The sequence below is a fragment of the Oryzias latipes genome, chromosome 1 (assembly GCF_053564925.1).
Source record: "Oryzias latipes strain Hd-rR chromosome 1, Olatipes_Hd-rR_3.1".
Taxonomy (NCBI): Eukaryota; Metazoa; Chordata; class Actinopteri; order Beloniformes; family Adrianichthyidae; genus Oryzias; species Oryzias latipes.
Window position 1 is genome coordinate 11,123,933 of NC_136237.1, and position 23,851 is coordinate 11,147,783.

At 41.4% G+C, this 23,851-nt stretch overlaps 11 non-coding genes across 11 annotated transcripts; all 11 read right to left on the minus strand.

Annotated features, from left to right (window-relative positions):
* Positions 1–121: 121 nt before the first annotated feature.
* On the minus strand, positions 122–203 carry trnas-gcu (transfer RNA serine (anticodon GCU)). Its single transcript has one exon. It is a non-coding gene; the product is annotated as a tRNA-Ser (tRNA).
* Positions 204–1,902: 1,699 nt separating this feature from the next.
* trnas-gcu (transfer RNA serine (anticodon GCU)) lies at positions 1,903–1,984 on the minus strand. The gene has a single exon. It is a non-coding gene; the product is annotated as a tRNA-Ser (tRNA).
* Positions 1,985–3,683: 1,699 nt separating this feature from the next.
* trnas-gcu (transfer RNA serine (anticodon GCU)) lies at positions 3,684–3,765 on the minus strand. The gene has a single exon. It is a non-coding gene; the product is annotated as a tRNA-Ser (tRNA).
* A 1,698-nt stretch (positions 3,766–5,463) lies between these two features.
* trnas-gcu (transfer RNA serine (anticodon GCU)) lies at positions 5,464–5,545 on the minus strand. Its single transcript has one exon. It is a non-coding gene; the product is annotated as a tRNA-Ser (tRNA).
* Positions 5,546–9,020: 3,475 nt separating this feature from the next.
* Positions 9,021–9,102, minus strand: trnas-gcu (transfer RNA serine (anticodon GCU)). The gene has a single exon. It is a non-coding gene; the product is annotated as a tRNA-Ser (tRNA).
* Positions 9,103–10,794: 1,692 nt separating this feature from the next.
* Positions 10,795–10,876, minus strand: trnas-gcu (transfer RNA serine (anticodon GCU)). The gene has a single exon. It is a non-coding gene; the product is annotated as a tRNA-Ser (tRNA).
* Positions 10,877–12,584: 1,708 nt separating this feature from the next.
* On the minus strand, positions 12,585–12,666 carry trnas-gcu (transfer RNA serine (anticodon GCU)). Its single transcript has one exon. It is a non-coding gene; the product is annotated as a tRNA-Ser (tRNA).
* Positions 12,667–14,368: 1,702 nt separating this feature from the next.
* trnas-gcu (transfer RNA serine (anticodon GCU)) lies at positions 14,369–14,450 on the minus strand. Its single transcript has one exon. It is a non-coding gene; the product is annotated as a tRNA-Ser (tRNA).
* A 1,801-nt stretch (positions 14,451–16,251) lies between these two features.
* Positions 16,252–16,333, minus strand: trnas-gcu (transfer RNA serine (anticodon GCU)). Its single transcript has one exon. It is a non-coding gene; the product is annotated as a tRNA-Ser (tRNA).
* A 1,699-nt stretch (positions 16,334–18,032) lies between these two features.
* Positions 18,033–18,114, minus strand: trnas-gcu (transfer RNA serine (anticodon GCU)). Its single transcript has one exon. It is a non-coding gene; the product is annotated as a tRNA-Ser (tRNA).
* A 5,255-nt stretch (positions 18,115–23,369) lies between these two features.
* Positions 23,370–23,451, minus strand: trnas-gcu (transfer RNA serine (anticodon GCU)). Its single transcript has one exon. It is a non-coding gene; the product is annotated as a tRNA-Ser (tRNA).
* Between the last annotated feature and the right edge of the window lie 400 nt (positions 23,452–23,851).

Below are 23,851 nucleotides of genomic sequence, written 5' to 3' on the forward strand. Positions count from 1 at the left end.
ACATTGGTGTAGGAGTGAATGTGGACAATCCTTACACACAAATTGCATTTGGTGTGAACACAGCTTAAAACTTGTCATGGTGCTACTGAACGTCTGTTGACACTCCAAAAGAAAAAATACACGATGAGGATGGGATTTGAACCCATGCGTGCAAAGCACAATGGATTAGCAGTCCATCTCCTTAACCTCTCGGACACCTCATCTGGAATTCAATTCTTTCGTGACACCACTGGTCTCATAAACTCGTATGCCATCATTGGCCTCGTGCGGCCTGTGGCATCTTGAGGTAGCCCATTATTTCCAGCTACTCAAGCTAGTTGGGATTTTTTAAAAACTAAAAATGTGTCAGTATGTGGATATACAACAAGGTTAGAAGGACCTGTGCTCTCATTGTGGCCAAAAGGACTTTTGGATTTGAGCAACCAATCAGAGCATTTTGCTAGGGAATTACTTCAAATGGCAGAGTGCTTGCTTTGCATGTGAGAACAAGGGGGATAGATGTCCACATTCTGCACAACATTTTCTTTTGTATCTACGTTTCATCAAACTGTTGGTGCAAGAAGCATGTACTTATGAGATGAGTTGCAGAGTTTGGTCTGTTGTTGGTTTGGAATTTACCTTTAAGGAATACTTGTTGATCAGGGATTTCTGTTCTTGACAGATAGTGCCTCTGTGGCTTTCAGGTGTTGATGTCAATGATTAGAATTCCGTGGGTTCCCCAAAAGCCAGAGTGACATTCATTGAGCGCTCTTGATCATGATAAGAAATGAGTCTATGTACATGCTGACAGAGTGGTTGACTGCGAGTAAAAAGATGCATGCAAATTCACCATCAGAAAAGGTAAAGATCAGAACGACTTGTTTGTTGATTACCTTTCATTTGGCAGAGTTGGTAATGAGTCAAGTTTCAAATCTGCAGATCCTTGTAGATGGCCCGTGTGTTTATATTATCTTTGTAAACATGGCGTGTCCAACCCTTCTAGCATTAGCTTTGCAACTGTGGAGGCAAATATAGAATCGTGTGGTTTTTAACCACTGGAAAAAGTTGATATTTTGGAGAGAAAAAGCCGCAAAAACAGTGTTTGGATATGCACCGAAGCTACGAAGAACTGTCACAGCCATACAAAAAGTGTCATTAAACATTTGGCATAAAAACACAGTTGATTCGTAGGGGAATTAGCTCAAGTGGTAGAGCGCTCGCTTTGCATGTGAGAGGTAGAGGGATCGATGCCCTCATTCTCCATTATCCTGAGCTCCTGTCTGTTGATCATCAAATACAGTCCTTTAGATGTACCCTCATTGGGAATCATACTACATGTCTTTACACCAATGCCCATTAAAAACATTGCAAAATGCTGACCGAGCTTTCAAACTGCTGCAACTACCTTACTGTCTTTCAGATGTTTATGACAAAAGCTTTCATTGAAGTCAGGGCTTTGAAAGTGTTTACTGAAACACCTGCTCCTTGCAACCATCAACAAAGATAGTGTGAGTGCAGTTGAAGCAGACAAGGTAATAGATGCAACTGCATGAATGCATTCATAAGACCTTTTCTTGTTGGGTATTGCTGCTGTTGTTTTGGATGTTGGTAAGAATGTAACTACTTAGAAGAGGGGCATGAGTGTAATGCTGCTTTCACACTGAGTTCGATTCGGTGTCACATTTGAGTGGGGCAGCTAGCTGTCTTTATACGCTTGTCAAATTCGTCGCACGATGTATGTCCGAAAATGACTTGACACGCTGAATGCTAAACACACCACAGGACCCTTGAATATAATCAGAACATTGGTGTAGGAGTGAATGTGGACAATCCTTACACAAAAATTGCATTTGGTGTGAACACAGCTTAAAACTTGTCATGGTGCTACTGAACGTCTGTTGACACTCCAAAAGAAAAAATACACGATGAGGATGGGATTTGAACCCATGCGTGCAAAGCACAATGGATTAGCAGTCCATCTCCTTAACCTTTCAGACACCTCATCTGGAATTCAATTCTTTCGTGACACCACTGGTCTCATAAACTCGTATGCCATCATTGGCCTCGTGCGGCCTGTGGCATCTTGAGGTAGCCCATTATTTCCAGCTACTCAAGCAAGTTGGGATTTTTTAAAAACTAAAAATGTGCCAGTATGTGGATATACAACAAGGTTAGAAGGACCTGTGTTCTCATTGTGGCCAAAAGGACTTTTGGATTTGAGCAACCAATCAGAGCATTTTGCTAGGGAATTACTTCAAATGGCAGAGTGCTTGCTTTGCATGTGAGAACAAGGGGGATAGATGTCCACATTCTGCACAACATTTTCTTTTGTATCTACGTTTCATCAAACTGTTGGTGCAAGAAGCATGTACTTATGAGATGAGTTGCAGAGTTTGGTCTGTTGTTGGTATGGAATTTACCTTTAAGGAATACTTGTTGATCAGGGATTTCTGTTCTTGACAGATAGTGCCTCTGTGGCTTTCAGGTGTTGATGTCAATGATTAGAATTCCGTGGGTTCCCCAAAAGCCAGAGTGACATTCATTGAGCGCTCTTGATCATGATAAGAAATGAGTCTATGTACATGCTGACAGAGTGGTTGACTGCGAGTAAAAAGATGCATGCAAATTCACCATCAGAAAAGGTAAAGATCAGAACGACTTGTTTGTTGATTACCTTTCATTTGGCAGAGTTGGTAATGAGTCAAGTTTCAAATCTGCAGATCCTTGTAGATGGCCCGTGTGTTTATATTATCTTTGTAAACATGGCGTGTCCAACCCTTCTAGCATTAGCTTTGCAACTGTGGAGGCAAATATAGAATCGTGTGGTTTTTAACCACTGGAAAAAGTTGATATTTTGGAGAGAAAAAGCCGCAAAAACAGTGTTTGGATATGCACCGAAGCTACGAAGAACTGTCACAGCCATACAAAGAGTGTCATTAAACATTTGGCATAAAAACGCAGTTGATTCGTAGGGGAATTAGCTCAAGTGGTAGAGCGCTCGCTTTGCATGTTAGAGGTAGAGGGATCAATGCCCTCATTCTCCATTATCCTGAGCTGCTGTTTGATCATCAAATACAGTCCTTTAGATGTCCCCTCATTGGGAATCATACTACATGTCTTTGCACTAATGCCCATTAAAAACATTGCAAAATGCTGACCAAGCTTTCAAACTGCTGCAAGTACGTTACTGTCTTTCAGATGTTTATGACAAAAGCTTTCATTCAAGTCAGGGCTTTGGAAGTGTTTACTGAAACACCTGCTCCTTGCAACCATCAACAAAGATAGTGTGAGTGCAGTTGATGCAGACAAGGTAATAGATGCAACTGCATGAATACATTCATAAGACCTTTTCTTGTTGGGTATTGCTGCTGTTGTTTTGGATGTTGGTAAGAATGTAACTACTTAGAAGAGGGGCATGAGTGTAATGCTGCTTTCACACTGAGTTCAATTCGGTGTCGCATTTGAGTGGGGCAGTTAGCTGCCTTTCGACGCTTGTCAAATTCGTCGCACGAAGTATGTCCGAAAATGACTTGACACGCTGAATGCTAAACACACCACAGGACCCTTGAATATAATCAGAACATTGATGTAGGAGTGAATGTGGACAATCCTTACACACAAATTGCATTTGGTGTGAACACAGCTTAAAACTTGTCATGGTGCTACTGAACAACGTCTGTTGACACTCCAAAAGAAAAAATACACGATGAGGATGGGATTTGAACCCATGCGTGCAAAGCACAATGGATTAGCAGTCCATCTCCTTAACCTCTCGGACACCTCATCTGGAATTTAATTCTTTCGTGACACCACTGGTCTCATAAACTCGTATGCCATCATTGGCCTCGTGCGGCCTGTGGCATCTTGAGGTAGCCCATTATTTCCAGCTACTCAAGCAAGTTGGGTTTTTTTAAAAACTAAAATGTGCCAGTATGTGGATATACAAAAAGGTTAGAAGGACCTGTGCTCTCATTGTGGCCAAAAGGACTTTTGGATTTGAGCAACCAATCAGAGCATTTTGCTAGGGAATTACTTCAAATGGCAGAGTGCTTGCTTTGCATGTGAGAACAAGGGGGATAGATGTCCACATTCTGCACAACATTTTCTTTTGTATCTACGTTTCATCAAACTGTTGGTGCAAGAAGCATGTACTTATGAGATGAGTTGCAGAGTTTGGTCTGTTGTTGGTATGGAATTTACCTTTAAGGAATACTTGTTGATCAGGGATTTCTGTTCTTGACAGATAGTGCCTCTGTGGCTTTCAGGTGTTGATGTCAATGATTAGAATTCCGTGGGTTCCCCAAAAGCCAGAGTGACATTCATTGAGCGCTCTTGATCATGATAAGAAATGAGTCTATGTACATGCTGACAGAGTGGTTGACTGCGAGTAAAAAGATGCATGCAAATTCACCATCAGAAAAGGTAAAGATCAGAACGACTTGTTTGTTGATTACCTTTCATTTGGCAGAGTTGGTAATGAGTCAAGTTTCAAATCTGCAGATCCTTGTAGATGGCCCGTGGGTTTATATTATCTTTGTAAACATGGCGTGTCCAACCCTTCTAGCATTAGCTTTGCAACTGTGGAGGCAAATATAGAATCGTGTGGTTTATAACCACTGGAAAAAGTTGATATTTTGGAGAGAAAAAGCCGCAAAAACAGTGTTTGGATACGCACCGAAGCTACGAAGAACTGTCACAGCCATACAAAAAGTGTCATTAAACATTTGGCATAAAAACACAGTTGATTCGTAGGGGAATTAGCTCAAGTGGTAGAGCGCTCGCTTTGCATGTGAGAGGTAGAGGGATCGATGCCCTCATTCTCCATTATCCTGAGCTCCTGTCTATTGATCATCAAATACAGTCCTTTAGATGTACCCTCATTGGGAATCATACTACATGTCTTTACACCAATGCCCATTAAAAACATTGCAAAATGCTGACCGAGCTTTCAAACTGCTGCAACTACCTTACTGTCTTTCAGATGTTTATGACAAAAGCTTTCATTCAAGTCAGGGCTTTGAAAGTGTTTACTGAAACACCTGCTCCTTGCAACCATCAACAAAGATAGTGTGAGTGCAGTTGAAGCAGACAAGGTAATAGATGCAACTGCATGAATGCATTCATAAGACCTTTTCTTGTTGGGTATTGCTGCTGTTGTTTTGGATGTTGGTAAGAATGTAACTACTTAGAAGAGGGGCATGAGTGTAATGCTGCTTTCACACTGAGTTCGATTCGGTGTCACATTTGAGTGGGGCAGCTAGCTGTCTTTATACGCTTGTCAAATTCGTCGCACGATGTATGTCCGAAAATGACTTGACACGCTGAATGCTAAACACACCACAGGACCCTTGAATATAATCAGAACATTGGTGTAGGAGTGAATGTGGACAATCCTTACACACAAATTGCATTTGGTGTGAACACAGCTTAAAACTTGTCATGGTGCTACTGAACGTCTGTTGACACTCCAAAAGAAAAAATACACGATGAGGATGGGATTTGAACCCATGCGTGCAAAGCACAATGGATTAGCAGTCCATCTCCTTAACCTCTCGGACACCTCATCTGGAATTCAATTCTTTCGTGACACCACTGGTCTCATAAACTCGTATGCCATCATTGGCCTCGTGCGGCCTGTGGCATCTTGAGGTAGCCCATTATTTCCAGCTACTCAAGCTAGTTGGGATTTTTTAAAAACTAAAAATGTGTCAGTATGTGGATATACAACAAGGTTAGAAGGACCTGTGCTCTCATTGTGGCCAAAAGGACTTTTGGATTTGAGCAACCAATCAGAGCATTTTGCTAGGGAATTACTTCAAATGGCAGAGTGCTTGCTTTGCATGTGAGAACAAGGGGGATAGATGTCCACATTCTGCACAACATTTTCTTTTGTATCTACGTTTCATCAAACTGTTGGTGCAAGAAGCATGTACTTATGAGATGAGTTGCAGAGTTTGGTCTGTTGTTGGTTTGGAATTTACCTTTAAGGAATACTTGTTGATCAGGGATTTCTGTTCTTGACAGATAGTGCCTCTGTGGCTTTCAGGTGTTGATGTCAATGATTAGAATTCCGTGGGTTCCCCAAAAGCCAGAGTGACATTCATTGAGCTCTCTTGATCATGATAAGAAATGAGTCTATGTACATGCTGACAGAGTGGTTGACTGCGAGTAAAAAGATGCATGCAAATTCACCATCAGAAAAGGTAAAGATCAGAACGACTTGTTTGTTGATTACCTTTCATTTGGCAGAGTTGGTAATGAGTCAAGTTTCAAATCTGCAGATCCTTGTAGATGGCCCGTGTGTTTATATTATCTTTGTAAACATGGCGTGTCCAACCCTTCTAGCATTAGCTTTGCAACTGTGGAGGCAAATATAGAATCGTGTGGTTTTTAACCACTGGAAAAAGTTGATATTTTGGAGAGAAAAAGCCGCAAAAACAGTGTTTGGATATGCACCGAAGCTACGAAGAACTGTCACAGCCATACAAAAAGTGTCATTAAACATTTGGCATAAAAACGGAGTTGATTCGTAGGGGAATTAGCTCAAGTGGTAGAGCGCTCGCTTTGCATGTGAGAGGTAGAGGGAGCGATGCCCTCATTATCCTGAGCTCCTGTCTGTTGATCATCAAATACAGTCCTTTAGATGTACCCTCATTGGGAATCATACTACATGTCTTTACACCAATGCCCATTAAAAACATTGCAAAATGATGACCGAGCTTTCAAACTGCTGCAACTACCTTACTGTCTTTCAGATGTTTATGACAAAAGCTTTCATTCAAGTCAGGGCTTTGAAAGTGTTTACTGAAACACCTGCTCCTTGCAACCATCAACAAAGATAGTGTGAGTGCAGTTGACGCAGACAAGGTAATAGATGCAACTGCATGAATGCATTCATAAGACCTTTTCTTGTTGGGTATTGCTGCTGTTGTTTTGGATGTTGGTAAGAATGTAACTACTTAGAAGAGGGGCATGAGTGTAATGCTGCTTTCACACTGAGTTCGATTCGGTGTTGCATTTGAGTGGGGCAGCTAGCTGCCTTTCGACGCTTGTCAAATTCGTCGCATGATGTATGTCCGAAAATGACTTGACATGCTGAATTCTAAACACACCAAAGGACCCTTGAATTTAATCAGAACATTGATGTAGGAGTGAATGTGGACAATCCTTACACAAAAATTGCATTTGGTGTGAACACAGCTTAAAACTTGTCATGGTGCTACCGAACAACGTCTGTTGACACTCCAAAAGACAAAACACACAATGAGGATGGGATTTGAACCCATGCGTGCAAAGCACAATGGGTTAGCAGTCCATCTCCTTAACCTCTTGGACACCTCATCTGGAAATTAATTCTTTCGTGACACCACTGGTCTCATAAACTCGTATGCCATCATTGGCCTCGTGCGGCCTGTGGCATCTTGAGGTAGCCCATTATTTCCAGCTACTCAAGCAAGTTGGGATTTTTTAAAAACTAATAATGTGCCAGTATGTGGATATACAACAAGGTTAGAAGGACCTGTGCTCTCATTGTGGCCAAAAGGACTTTTGGATTTAGCAACCAATCAGAGCATTTTGCTAGGGAATTACTTCAAATGGCAGAGTGCTTGCTTTGCATGTGAGAACAAGGGGGATAGATGTCCACATTCTGCACAACATTTTCTTTTGTATCTACGTTTCATCAAACTGTTGGTGCAAGAAGCATGTACTTATGAGATGAGTTGCAGAGTTTGGTCTGTTGTTGGTATGGAATTTACCTTTAAGGAATACTTGTTGATCAGGGATTTCTGTTCTTGACAGATAGTGCCTCTGTGGCTTTCAGGTGTTGATGTCAATGATTAGAATTCCGTGGGTTCCCCAAAAGCCAGAGTGACATTCATTGAGCGCTCTTGATCATGATAAGAAATGAGTCTATGTACATGCTGACAGAGTGGTTGACTGCGAGTAAAAAGATGCATGCAAATTCACCATCAGAAAAGGTAAAGATCAGAACGACTTGTTTGTTGATTACCTTTCATTTGGCAGAGTTGGTAATGAGTCAAGTTTCAAATCTGCAGATCCTTGTAGATGGCCCGTGTGTTTATATTATCTTTGTAAACATGGCGTGTCCAACCCTTCTAGCATTAGCTTTGCAACTGTGGAGGCAAATATAGAATCGTGTGGTTTTTAACCACTGGAAAAAGTTGATATTTTGGAGAGAAAAAGCCGCAAAAACAGTGTTTGGATATGCACCGAAGCTACGAAGAACTGTCACAGCCATACAAAAAGTGTCATTAAACATTTGGCATAAAAACACAGTTGATTCGTAGGGGAATTAGCTCAAGTGGTAGAGCGCTCGCTTTGCATGTGAGAGGTAGAGGGATCGATGCCCTCATTCTCCATTATCCTGAGCTCCTGTCTGTTGATCATCAAATACAGTCCTTTAGATGTACCCTCATTGGGAATCATACTACATGTCTTTACACCAATGCCCATTAAAAACATTGCAAAATGCTGACCGAGCTTTCAAACTGCTGCAACTACCTTACTGTCTTTCAGATGTTTATGACAAAAGCTTTCATTGAAGTCAGGGCTTTGAAAGTGTTTACTGAAACACCTGCTCCTTGCAACCATCAACAAAGATAGTGTGAGTGCAGTTGAAGCAGACAAGGTAATAGATGCAACTGCATGAATGCATTCATAAGACCTTTTCTTGTTGGGTATTGCTGCTGTTGTTTTGGATGTTGGTAAGAATGTAACTACTTAGAAGAGGGGCATGAGTGTAATGCTGCTTTCACACTGAGTTCGATTCGGTGTCACATTTGAGTGGGGCAGCTAGCTGTCTTTATACGCTTGTCAAATTCGTCGCACGATGTATGTCCGAAAATGACTTGACACGCTGAATGCTAAACACACCACAGGACCCTTGAATATAATCAGAACATTGGTGTAGGAGTGAATGTGGACAATCCTTACACAAAAATTGCATTTGGTGTGAACACAGCTTAAAACTTGTCATGGTGCTACTGAACGTCTGTTGACACTCCAAAAGAAAAAATACACGATGAGGATGGGATTTGAACCCATGCGTGCAAAGCACAATGGATTAGCAGTCCATCTCCTTAACCTTTCGGACACCTCATCTGGAATTCAATTCTTTCGTGACACCACTGGTCTCATAAACTCGTATGCCATCATTGGCCTCGTGCGGCCTGTGGCATCTTGAGGTAGCCCATTATTTCCAGCTACTCAAGCAAGTTGGGATTTTTTAAAAACTAAAAATGTGCCAGTATGTGGATATACAACAAGGTTAGAAGGACCTGTGTTCTCATTGTGGCCAAAAGGACTTTTGGATTTGAGCAACCAATCAGAGCATTTTGCTAGGGAATTACTTCAAATGGCAGAGTGCTTGCTTTGCATGTGAGAACAAGGGGGATAGATGTCCACATTCTGCACAACATTTTCTTTTGTATCTACGTTTCATCAAACTGTTGGTGCAAGAAGCATGTACTTATGAGATGAGTTGCAGAGTTTGGTCTGTTGTTGGTATGGAATTTACCTTTAAGGAATACTTGTTGATCAGGGATTTCTGTTCTTGACAGATAGTGCCTCTGTGGCTTTCAGGTGTTGATGTCAATGATTAGAATTCCGTGGGTTCCCCAAAAGCCAGAGTGACATTCATTGAGCGCTCTTGATCATGATAAGAAATGAGTCTATGTACATGCTGACAGAGTGGTTGACTGCGAGTAAAAAGATGCATGCAAATTCACCATCAGAAAAGGTAAAGATCAGAACGACTTGTTTGTTGATTACCTTTCATTTGGCAGAGTTGGTAATGAGTCAAGTTTCAAATCTGCAGATCCTTGTAGATGGCCCGTGGGTTTATATTATCTTTGTAAACATGGCGTGTCCAACCCTTCTAGCATTAGCTTTGCAACTGTGGAGGCAAATATAGAATCGTGTGGTTTTTAACCACTGGAAAAAGTTGATATTTTGGAGAGAAAAAGCCGCAAAAACAGTGTTTGGATATGCACCGAAGCTACGAAGAACTGTCACAGCCATACAAAAAGTGTCATTAAACATTTGGCATAAAAACACAGTTGATTCGTAGGGGAATTAGCTCAAGTGGTAGAGCGCTCGCTTTGCATGTGAGAGGTAGAGGGATCGATGCCCTCATTCTCCATTATCCTGAGCTCCTGTCTGTTGATCATCAAATACAGTCCTTTAGATTGTACCCTCATTGGGTATCATACTACATGTCTTTACACCAATGCCCATTAAAAACATTGCAAAATGCTGACCGAGCTTTCAAACTGCTGCAACTACCTTACTGTCTTTCAGATGTTTATGACAAAAGCTTTCATTAAAGTCAGGGCTTTGAAAGTGTTTACTGAAACACCTGCTCCTTGCAACCATCAACAAAGATAGTGTGAGTGCAGTTGATGCAGACAAGGTAATAGATGCAAATGCATTCATAAGACCTTTTCTTGTTGGGTATTGCTGCTGTTGTTTTGGATGTTGGTAAGAATGTAACTACTTAGAAGAGGGGCATGAGTGTAATGCTGCTTTCACACTGAGTTCGATTCTGTGTCACATTTGAGTGGGGCAGCTAGCTGCCTTTATACGCTTGTCAAATTCGTCACACGATGTATGTCCGAAAATGACTTGACACGCTGAATGCTAAAAACACCACAGGCCCCTTGAATATAATCAGAACATTGGTGTAGGAGTGAATGTGGACAATCCTTACACACAAATTGCATTTGGTGTGAACACAGCTTAAAACTTGTCATGGTGCTACTGAACGTCTGTTGACACTCCAAAAGACAAAATACACAATGAGGATGGGATTTGAACCCATGCGTGCAAAGCACAATGGATTAGCAGTCCATCTCCTTAACCTCTCGGACACCTCATCTGGAATTCAATTCTTTCGTGACACCACTGGTCTCATAAACTCGTATGCCATCATTGGCCTCGTGCGGCCTGTGGCATCTTGAGGTAGCCCATTATTTCCAGCTACTCAAGCAAGTTGGGATTTTTTAAAAACTAAAAATGTGCCAGTATGTGGATATACAACAAGGTTAGAAGGACCTGTGCTCTCATTGTGGCCAAAAGGACTTTTGGATTTGAGCAACCAATCAGAGCATTTTGCTAGGGAATTACTTCAAATGGCAGAGTGCTTGCTTTGCATGTGAGAACAAGGGGGATAGATGTCCACATTCTGCACAACATTTTCTTTTGTATCTACGTTTCATCAAACTGTTGGTGCAAGAAGCATGTACTTATGAGATGAGTTGCAGAGTTTGGTCTGTTGTTGGTATGGAATTTACCTTTAAGGAATACTTGTTGATCAGGGATTTCTGTTCTTGACAGATAGTGCCTCTGTGGCTTTCAGGTGTTGATGTCAATGATTAGAATTCCGTGGGTTCCCCAAAAGCCAGAGTGACATTCATTGAGCGCTCTTGATCATGATAAGAAATGAGTCTATGTACATGCTGACAGAGTGGTTGACTGCGAGTAAAAAGATGCATACAAATTCACCATCAGAAAAGGTAAAGATCAGAACGACTTGTTTGTTGATTACCTTTCATTTGGCAGAGTTGGTAATGAGTCAAGTTTCAAATCTGCAGATCCTTGTAGATGGCCCGTGTGTTTATATTATCTTTGTAAACATGGCGTGTCCAACCCTTCTAGCATTAGCTTTGCAACTGTGGAGGCAAATATAGAATCGTGTGGTTTTTAACCACTGGAAAAAGTTGATATTTTGGAGAGAAAAAGCCGCAAAAACAGTGTTTGGATACGCACCGAAGCTACGAAGAACTGTCACAGCCATACAAAAAGTGTCATTAAACATTTGGCATAAAAACACAGTTGATTCGTAGGGGAATTAGCTCAAGTGGTAGAGCGCTCGCTTTGCATGTGAGAGGTAGAGGGATCGATGCCCTCATTCTCCATTATCCTGAGCTCCTGTCTATTGATCATCAAATACAGTCCTTTAGATGTACCCTCATTGGGAATCATACTACATGTCTTTGCACCAATGCCCATTAAAAACATTGCAAAATGCTGACTTAGCTTTCAAACTGCTGCAAGTACCTTACTGTCTTTCAGATGTTTATGACAAAAGCTTTCATTCAAGTCAGGGCTTTTAAAGCTTTGAAAGTGTTTACTGAAACACCTGCTCCTTGCAACCATCAACAAAGATAGTGTGAGTGCAGTTGACGCAGACAAGGTAATAGATGCAACTGCATGAATGCATTCATAAGACCTTTTCTTGTTGGGTATTGCTGCTGTTGTTTTGGATGTTGGTAGGAATGTAACTACTTAGAAGAGGGGCATGAGTGTAATGTTGCTTTCACACTGAGTTCGATTCGGTGTCACATTTGAGTGGGGCAGCTAGCTGCCTTTCGACGCTTGTCAAATTCGTCGCATGATGTATGTCCGAAAATGACTTGACACGCTGAATGCTAAACACACCACAGGACCCTTGAATATAATCAGAACATTGGTGTAGGAGTGAATGTGGACAATCCTTACACACAAATTGCATTTGGTGTGAACACAGCTTAAAACTTGTCATGGTGCTACTGAACGTCTGTTGACACTCCAAAAGAAAAAATACACAACGAGGATGGGATTTGAACCCATGCGTGCAAAGCACAATGGATTAGCAGTCCATCTCCTTAACCTCTCGGACACCTCATCTGGAATTCAATTCTTTCGTGACACCACTGGTCTCATAAACTCGTATGCCATCATTGGCCTCGTGCGGCCTGTGGCATCTTGAGGTAGCCCATTATTTCCAGCTACTCAAGCAAGTTGGGATTTTTTAAAAACTAAAAATGTGCCAGTATGTGGATATACAACAAGGTTAGAAGGACCTGTGCTCTCATTGTGGCCAAAAGGACTTTTGGATTTGAGCAACCAATCAGAGCATTTTGCTAGGGAATTACTTCAAATGGCAGAGTGCTTGCTTTGCATGTGAGAACAAGGGGGATAGATGTCCACATTCTGCACAACATTTTCTTTTGTATCTACGTTTCATCAAACTGTTGGTGCAAGAAGCATGTACTTATGAGATGAGTTGCAGAGTTTGGTCTGTTGTTGGTATGGAATTTACCTTTAAGGAATACTTGTTGATCAGGGATTTCTGTTCTTGACAGATAGTGCCTCTGTGGCTTTCAGGTGTTGATGTCAATGATTAGAATTCCGTGGGTTCCCCAAAAGCCAGAGTGACATTCATTGAGCGCTCTTGATCATGATAAGAAATGAGTCTATGTACATGCTGACAGAGTGGTTGACTGCGAGTAAAAAGATGCATACAAATTCACCATCAGAAAAGGTAAAGATCAGAACGACTTGTTTGTTGATTACCTTTCATTTGGCAGAGTTGGTAATGAGTCAAGTTTCAAATCTGCAGATCCTTGTAGATGGCCCGTGTGTTTATATTATCTTTGTAAACATGGCGTGTCCAACCCTTCTAGCATTAGCTTTGCAACTGTGGAGGCAAATATAGAATCGTGTGGTTTTTAACCACTGGAAAAAGTTGATATTTTGGAGAGAAAAAGCCGCAAAAACAGTGTTTGGATACGCACCGAAGCTACGAAGAACTGTCACAGCCATACAAAAAGTGTCATTAAACATTTGGCATAAAAACACAGTTGATTCGTAGGGGAATTAGCTCAAGTGGTAGAGCGCTCGCTTTGCATGTGAGAGGTAGAGGGATCGATGCCCTCATTCTCCATTATCCTGAGCTCCTGTCTATTGATCATCAAATACAGTCCTTTAGATGTACCCTCATTGGGAATCATACTACATGTCTTTGCACCAATGCCCATTAAAAACATTGCAAAATGCTGACTTAGCTTTCAAACTGCTGCAAGTACCTTACTGTCTTTCAGATGTTTATGACAAAAGCTTTCATTCAAGTCAGGGCTTTGGAAGTGTTTACTGAAACACCTGCTCCTTGCAACCATCAACAAAGATAGTGTGAGTGCAGTTGATGCAGACAAGGTAATAGATGCAACTGTATGAATACATTCATAAGACCTTTTCTTGTTGGGTATTGCTGCTGTTGTTTTGGATGTTGGTAAGTATGTAACTACTTAGAAGAGGGGCATGAGTGTAATGCTGCTTTCACACTGAGTTCGATTCGGTGTCGCATTTGAGTGGGGCAGTTAGCTGCCTTTCGACGCTTGTCAAATTCGTCGCACGAAGTATGTCCGAAAATGACTTGACACGCTGAATGCTAAACACACCACAGGACCCTTGAATATAATCAGAACATTGGTGTAGGAGTGAATGTGGACAATCCTTACACACAAATTGCATTTGGTGTGAACACAGCTTAAAACTTGTCATGGTGCTACTGAACAACGTCTGTTGACACTCCAAAAGAAAAAATACACGATGAGGATGGGATTTGAACCCATGCGTGCAAAGCACAACGGATTAGCAGTCCATCTCCTTAACCTCTCGGACACCTCATCTGGAATTTAATTCTTTCGTGACACCACTGGTCTCATAAACTCGTATGCCATCATTGGCCTCGTGCGGCCTGTGGCATCTTGAGGTAGCCCATTATTTCCAGCTACTCAAGCAAGTTGGGATTTTTTAAAAACTAAAAATGTGCCAGTATGTGGATATACAACAAGGTTAGAAGGACCTGTGCTCTCATTGTGGCCAAAAGGACTTTTGGATTTGAGCAACCAATCAGAGCATTTTGCTAGGGAATTACTTCAAATGGCAGAGTGCTTGCTTTGCATGTGAGAACAAGGGGGATAGATGTCCACATTCTGCACAACATTTTCTTTTGTATCTACGTTTCATCAAACTGTTGGTGCAAGAAGCATGTACTTATGAGATGAGTTGCAGAGTTTGGTCTGTTGTTGGTATGGAATTTACCTTTAAGGAATACTTGTTGATCAGGGATTTCTGTTCTTGACAGATAGTGCCTCTGTGGCTTTCAGGTGTTGATGTCAATGATTAGAATTCCGTGGGTTCCCCAAAAGCCAGAGTGACATTCAATGAGCGCTCTTGATCATGATAAGAAATGAGGTAACGCTTTATAATAGGTGTCCTTAATAAACTATTTATAAGACATTAACAAGCACTTTTAATGTTGTAGTAAGCTGCTTATAAAGCGTTACCAGAAATGAGTCTATGTACATGCTGACAGAGTGGTTGACTGCGAGTAAAAAGATGCATGCAAATTCACCATCAGAAAAGGTAAAGATCAGAATGAGTTGTTTGTTGATTACCTTTCATTTGGCAGAGTTGGTAATGAGTCAAGTTTCAAATCTGCAGATCCTTGTAGATGGCCCGTGGGTTTATATTATCTTTGTAAACATGGCGTGTCCAACCCTTCTAGCATTAGCTTTGCAACTGTGGAGGCAAATATAGAATCGTGTGGTTTTTAACCACTGGAAAAAGTTGATATTTTGGAGAGAAAAAGCTGCAAAAACAGTGTTTGGATATGCACCGAAGCTACGAAGAACTGTCACAGCCATACAAAAAGTGTCATTAAACATTTGCCATAAAAACGCAGTTGATTCGTAGGGGAATTAGCTCAAGTGGTAGAGCGCTCGCTTTGCATGTGAGAGGTAGAGGGATCGATGCCCTCATTCTCCATTATCCTGAGCTCCTGTTTGATCATCAAATACAGTCCTTTAGATGTCCCCTCATTGGGAATCATACTACATGTCTTTGCACTAATGCCCATTAAAAACATTGCAAAATGCTGACCAAGCTTTCAAACTGCTGCAAGTACGTTACTGTCTTTCAGATGTTTATGACAAAAGCTTTCATTCAAGTCAGGGCTTTGGAAGTGTTTACTGAAACACCTGCTCCTTGCAACCATCAACAAAGATAGTGTGAGTGCAGTTGATGCAGACAAGGTAATAGATGCAACTGTATGAATACATTCATAAGACCTTTTCTTGTTGGGTATTGCTGCTGTTGTTTTGGATGTTGGTAAGTATGTAACTACTTAGAAGAGGGGCATGAGTGTAATGCTGCTTTCACACTGAGTTCAATTCGGTGTCGCATTTGAGTGGCGCAGTTAGCTGCCTTTCGACGCTTGTCAAATTCGTCGCACGAAGTATGTCCGAAAATGACTTGACACGCTGAATGCTAAACACACCACAGGACCCTTGAATATAATCAGAACATTGGTGTAGGAGTGAATGTGGACAATCCTTACACACAAATTGCATTTGGTGTGAACACAGCTTAAAACTTGTCATGGTGCTACTGAACAACGTCTGTTGACACTCCAAAAGAAAAAATACACGATGAGGATGGGATTTGAACCCATGCGTGCAAAGCACAACAGATTAGCAGTCCATCTCCTTAACCTCTCGGACACCTCATCTGGAATTTAATTCTTTCGTGACACCACTGGTCTCATAAACTCGTATGCCATCATTGGCCTCGTGCGGCCTGTGGCATCTTGAGGTAGCCCATTATTTCCAGCTACTCAAGCAAGTTGGGTTTTTTTAAAAACTAAAAATGTGCCAGTATGTGGATATACAAAAAGGTTAGAAGGACCTGTGCTCTCATTGTGGCCAAAAGGACTTTTGGATTTGAGCAACCAATCAGAGCATTTTGCTAGGGAATTACTTCAAATGGCAGAGTGCTTGCTTTGCATGTGAGAACAAGGGGGATAGATGTCCACATTCTGCACAACATTTTCTTTTGTATCTACGTTTCATCAAACTGTTGGTGCAAGAAGCATGTACTTATGAGATGAGTTGCAGAGTTTGGTCTGTTGTTGGTATGGAATTTACCTTTAAGGAATACTTGTTGATCAGGGATTTCTGTTCTTGACAGATAGTGCCTCTGTGGCTTTCAGGTGTTGATGTCAATGATTAGAATTCCGTGGGTTCCCCAAAAGCCAGAGTGACATTCATTGAGCGCTCTTGATCATGATAAGAAATGAGTCTATGTACATGCTGACAGAGTGGTTGACTGCGAGTAAAAAGATGCATGCAAATTCACCATCAGAAAAGGTAAAGATCAGAACGACTTGTTTGTTGATTACCTTTCATTTGGCAGAGTTGGTAATGAGTCAAGTTTCAAATCTGCAGATCCTTGTAGATGGCCCGTGGGTTTATATTATCTTTGTAAACATGGCGTGTCCAACCCTTCTAGCATTAGCTTTGCAACTGTGGAGGCAAATATAGAATCGTGTGGTTTTTAACCACTGGAAAAAGTTGATATTTTGGAGAGAAAAAGCCGCAAAAACAGTGTTTGGATACGCACCGAAGCTACGAAGAACTGTCACAGCCATACAAAAAGTGTCATTAAACATTTGGCATAAAAACACAGTTGATTCGTAGGGGAATTAGCTCAAGTGGTAGAGCGCTCGCTTTGCATGTGAGAGGTAGAGGGATCGATGCCCTCATTCTCCATTATCCTGAGCTCCTGTCTATTGATCATCAAATACAGTCCTTTAGATGTACCCTCATTGGGAATCATACTACCTGTCTTTACACCAATGCCCATTAAAAACATTGCAAAATGCTGACCGAGCTTTCAAACTGCTGCAACTACCTTACTGTCTTTCAGATGTTTATGACAAAAGCTTTCATTGAAGTCAGGGCTTTGAAAGTGTTTACTGAAACACCTGCTCCTTGCAACCATCAACAAAGATAGTGTGAGTGCAGTTGAAGCAGACAAGGTAATAGATGCAACTGCATGAATGCATTCATAAGACCTTTTCTTGTTGGGTATTGCTGCTGTTGTTTTGGATGTTGGTAAGAATGTAACTACTTAGAAGAGGGGCATGAGTGTAATGCTGCTTTCACACTGAGTTCGATTCGGTGTCACATTTGAGTGGGGCAGCTAGCTGTCTTTATACGCTTGTCAAATTCGTCGCACGATGTATGTCCGAAAATGACTTGACACGCTGAATGCTAAACACACCACAGGCCCCTTGAATATAATCAGAACATTGGTGTAGGAGTGAATGTGGACAATCCTTACACACAAATTGCATTTGGTGTGAACACAGCTTAAAACTTGTCATGGTGCTACTGAACGTCTGTTGACACTCCAAAAGAAAAAATACACGATGAGGATGGGATTTGAACCCATGCGTGCAAAGCACAATGGATTAGCAGTCCATCTCCTTAACCTCTCGGACACCTCATCTGGAATTCAATTCTTTCGTGACACCACTGGTCTCATAAACTCGTATGCCATCATTGGCCTCGTGCGGCCTGTGGCATCTTGAGGTAGCCCATTATTTCCAGCTACTCAAGCTAGTTGGGATTTTTTAAAAACTAATAATGTGCCAGTATGTGGATATACAACAAGGTTAGAAGGACCTGTGCTCTCATTGTGGCCAAAAGGACTTTTGGATTTGAGCAACCAATCAGAGCATTTTGCTAGGGAATTACTTCAAATGGCAGAGTGCTTGCTTTGCATGTGAGAACAAGGGGGATAGATGTCCACATTCTGCACAACATTTTCTTTTGTATCTACGTTTCATCAAACTGTTGGTGCAAGAAGCATGTACTTATGAGATGAGTTGCAGAGTTTGGTCTGTTGTTGGTATGGAATTTACCTTTAAGGAATACTTGTTGATCAGGGATTTCTGTTCTTGACAGATAGTGCCTCTGTGGCTTTCAGGTGTTGATGTCAATGATTAGAATTCCGTGGGTTCCCCAAAAGCCAGAGTGACATTCATTGAGCGCTCTTGATCATGATAAGAAATGAGTCTATGTACATGCTGACAGAGTGGTTGACTGCGAGTAAAAAGATGCATGCAAATTCACCATCAGAAAAGGTAAAGATCAGAACGACTTGTTTGTTGATTACCTTTCATTTGGCAGAGTTGGTAATGAGTCAAGTTTCAAATCTGCAGATCCTTGTAGATGGCCCGTGTGTTTATATTATCTTTGTAAACATGGCGTGTCCAACCCTTCTAGCATTAGCTTTGCAACTGTGGAGGCAAATATAGAATCGTGTGGTTTTTAACCACTGGAAAAAGTTGATATTTTGGAGAGAAAAAGCCGCAAAAACAGTGTTTGGATATGCACCGAAGCTACGAAGAACTGTCACAGCCATACAAAAAGTGTCATTAAACATTTGGCATAAAAACACAGTTGATTCGTAGGGGAGTTAGCTCAAGTGGTAGAGCGCTCGCTTTGCATGTGAGAGGTAGAGGGATCGATGCCCTCATTATCCTGAGCTCCTGTCTGTTGATCATCAAATACAGTCCTTTAGATGTACCCTCATTGGGAATCATACTACATGTCTTTACACCAATGCCCATTAAAAACATTGCAAAATGATGACCGAGCTTTCAAACTGCTGCAACTACCTTACTGTCTTTCAGATGTTTATGACAAAAGCTTTCATTCAAGTCAGGGCTTTGAAAGTGTTTACTGAAACACCTGCTCCTTGCAACCATCAACAAAGATAGTGTGAGTGCAGTTGACGCAGACAAGGTAATAGATGCAACTGCATGAATGCATTCATAAGACCTTTTCTTGTTGGGTATTGCTGCTGTTGTTTTGGATGTTGGTAAGAATGTAACTACTTAGAAGAGGGGCATGAGTGTAATGCTGCTTTCACACTGAGTTCGATTCTGTGTCACATTTGAGTGTGGCAGCTAGCTGCCTTTATACGCTTGTCAAATTCGTCGCATGATGTATGTCCGAAAATGACTTGACATGCTGAATTCTAAACACACCAAAGGACCCTTGAATTTAATCAGAACATTGATGTAGGAGTGAATGTGGACAATCCTTACACAAAAATTGCATTTGGTGTGAACACAGCTTAAAACTTGTCATGGTGCTACCGAACAACGTCTGTTGACACTCCAAAAGACAAAACACACAATGAGGATGGGATTTGAACCCATGCGTGCAAAGCACAATGGGTTAGCAGTCCATCTCCTTAACCTCTCGGACACCTCATCTGGAAATTAATTCTTTCGTGACACCACTGGTCTCATAAACTCGTATGCCATCATTGGCCTCGTGCGGCCTGTGGCATCTTGAGGTAGCCCATTATTTCCAGCTACTCAAGCAAGTTGGGATTTTTTAAAAACTAATAATGTGCCAGTATGTGGATATACAACAAGGTTAGAAGGACCTGTGCTCTCATTGTGGCCAAAAGGACTTTTGGATTTAGCAACCAATCAGAGCATTTTGCTAGGGAATTACTTCAAATGGCAGAGTGCTTGCTTTGCATGTGAGAACAAGGGGGATAGATGTCCACATTCTGCACAACATTTTCTTTTGTATCTACGTTTCATCAAACTGTTGGTGCAAGAAGCATGTACTTATGAGATGAGTTGCAGAGTTTGGTCTGTTGTTGGTATGGAATTTACCTTTAAGGAATACTTGTTGATCAGGGATTTCTGTTCTTGACAGATAGTGCCTCTGTGGCTTTCAGGTGTTGATGTCAATGATTAGAATTCCGTGGGTTCCCCAAAAGCCAGAGTGACATTCATTGAGCGCTCTTGATCATGATAAGAAATGAGTCTATGTACATGCTGACAGAGTGGTTGACTGCGAGTAAAAAGATGCATGCAAATTCACCATCAGAAAAGGTAAAGATCAGAACGACTTGTTTGTTGATTACCTTTCATTTGGCAGAGTTGGTAATGAGTCAAGTTTCAAATCTGCAGATCCTTGTAGATGGCCCGTGTGTTTATATTATCTTTGTAAACATGGCGTGTCCAACCCTTCTAGCATTAGCTTTGCAACTGTGGAGGCAAATATAGAATCGTGTGGTTTTTAACCACTGGAAAAAGTTGATATTTTGGAGAGAAAAAGCCGCAAAAACAGTGTTTGGATATGCACCGAAGCTACGAAGAACTGTCACAGCCATACAAAAAGTGTCATTAAACATTTGGCATAAAAACACAGTTGATTCGTAGGGGAGTTAGCTCAAGTGGTAGAGCGCTCGCTTTGCATGTGAGAGGTAGAGGGATCGATGCCCTCATTATCCTGAGCTCCTGTCTGTTGATCATCAAATACAGTCCTTTAGATGTACCCTCATTGGGAATCATACTACATGTCTTTACACCAATGCCCATTAAAAACATTGCAAAATGCTGACCGAGCTTTCAAACTGCTGCAACTACCTTACTGTCTTTCAGATGTTTATGACAAAAGCTTTCATTCAAGTCAGGGCTTTGAAAGTGTTTACTGAAACACCTGCTCCTTGCAACCATCAACAAAGATAGTGTGAGTGCAGTTGACGCAGACAAGGTAATAGATGCAACTGCATGAATGCATTCATAAGACCTTTTCTTGTTGGGTATTGCTGCTGTTGTTTTGGATGTTGGTAAGAATGCAACTACTTAGAAGAGGGGCATGAGTGTAATGCTGCTTTCACACTGAGTTCGATTCGGTGTTGCATTTGAGTGGGGCAGCTAGCTGCCTTTCGACGCTTGTCAAATTCGTCGCATGATGTATGTCCGAAAATGACTTGACATGCTGAATTCTAAACACACCAAAGGACCCTTGAATTTAATCAGAACATTGATGTAGGAGTGAATGTGGACAATCCTTACACAAAAATTGCATTTGGTGTGAACACAGCTTAAAACTTGTCATGGTGCTACCGAACAACGTCTGTTGACACTCCAAAAGACAAAACACACAATGAGGATGGGATTTGAACCCATGCGTGCAAAGCACAATGGGTTAGCAGTCCATCTCCTTAACCTCTCGGACACCTCATCTGGAAATTAATTCTTTCGTGACACCACTGGTCTCATAAACTCGTATGCCATCATTGGCCTCGTGCGGCCTGTGGCATCTTGAGGTAGCCCATTATTTCCAGCTACTCAAGCAAGTTGGGATTTTTTAAAAACTAATAATGTGCCAGTATGTGGATATACAACAAGGTTAGAAGGACCTGTGCTCTCATTGTGGCCATAAGGACTTTTGGATTTAGCAACCAATCAGAGCATTTTGCTAGGGAATTACTTCAAATGGCAGAGTGCTTGCTTTGCATGTGAGAACAAGGGGGATAGATGTCCACATTCTGCACAACATTTTCTTTTGTATCTACGTTTCATCAAACTGTTGGTGCAAGAAGCATGTACTTATGAGATGAGTTGCAGAGTTTGGTCTGTTGTTGGTATGGAATTTACCTTTAAGGAATACTTGTTGATCAGGGATTTCTGTTCTTGACAGATAGTGCCTCTGTGGCTTTCAGGTGTTGATGTCAATGATTAGAATTCCGTGGGTTCCCCAAAAGCCAGAGTGACATTCATTGAGCGCTCTTGATCATGATAAGAAATGAGTCTATGTACATGCTGACAGAGTGGTTGACTGCGAGTAAAAAGATGCATGCAAATTCACCATCAGAAAAGGTAAAGATCAGAACGACTTGTTTGTTGATTACCTTTCATTTGGCAGAGTTGGTAATGAGTCAAGTTTCAAATCTGCAGATCCTTGTAGATGGCCCGTGTGTTTATATTATCTTTGTAAACATGGCGTGTCCAACCCTTCTAGCATTAGCTTTGCAACTGTGGAGGCAAATATAGAATCGTGTGGTTTTTAACCACTGGAAAAAGTTGATATTTTGGAGAGAAAAAGCCGCAAAAACAGTGTTTGGATATGCACCGAAGCTACGAAGAACTGTCACAGCCATACAAAAAGTGTCATTAAACATTTGGCATAAAAACACAGTTGATTCGTAGGGGAATTAGCTCAAGTGGTAGAGCGCTCGCTTTGCATGTGAGAGGTAGAGGGATCGATGCCCTCATTCTCCATTATCCTGAGCTCCTGTCTGTTGATCATCAAATACAGTCCTTTAGATTGTACCCTCATTGGGTATCATACTACATGTCTTTGCACCAATGCCCATTAAAAACATTGCAAAATGCTGACCGAGCTTTCAAACTGCTGCAACTACCTTACTGTCTTTCAGATGTTTATGACAAAAGCTTTCATTCAAGTCAGGGCTTTGAAAGTGTTTACTGAAACACCTGCTCCTTGCAACCATCAACAAAGATAGTGTGAGTGCAGTTGATGCAGACAAGGTAATAGATGCAACTGCATGAATGCATTCATAAGACCTTTTCTTGTTGGGTATTGCTGCTGTTGTTTTGGATGTTGGTAAGAATGTAACTACTTAGAAGAGGGGCATGAGTGTAATGCTGCTTTCACACTGAGTTCGATTCTGTGTCACATTTGAGTGGGGCAGCTAGCTGCCTTTATACGCTTGTCAAATTCGTCACACGATGTATGTCCGAAAATGACTTGACACGCTGAATGCTAAAAACACCACAGGCCCCTTGAATATAATCAGAACATTGGTGTAGGAGTGAATGTGGACAATCCTTACACACAAATTGCATTTGGTGTGAACACAGCTTAAAACTTGTCATGGTGCTACTGAACAACGTCTGTTGACACTCCAAAAGAAAAAATACACAATGAGGATGGGATTTGAACCCATGCGTGCAAAGCACAATGGATTAGCAGTCCATCTCCTTAACCTCTCGGACACCTCATCTGGAATTCAATTCTTTCGTGACACCACTGGTCTCATAAACTCGTATGCCATCATTGGCCTCGTGCGGCCTGTGGCATCTTGAGGTAGCCCATTATTTCCAGCTACTCAAGCAAGTTGGGATTTTTTAAAAACTAAAAATGTGCCAGTATGTGGATATACAACAAGGTTAGAAGGACCTGTGCTCTCATTGTGGCCAAAAGGACTTTTGGATTTGAGCAACCAATCAGAGCATTTTGCTAGGGAATTACTTCAAATGGCAGAGTGCTTGCTTTGCATGTGAGAACAAGGGGGATAGATGTCCACATTCTGCACAACATTTTCTTTTGTATCTACGTTTCATCAAACTGTTGGTGCAAGAAGCATGTACTTATGAGATGAGTTGCAGAGTTTGGTCTGTTGT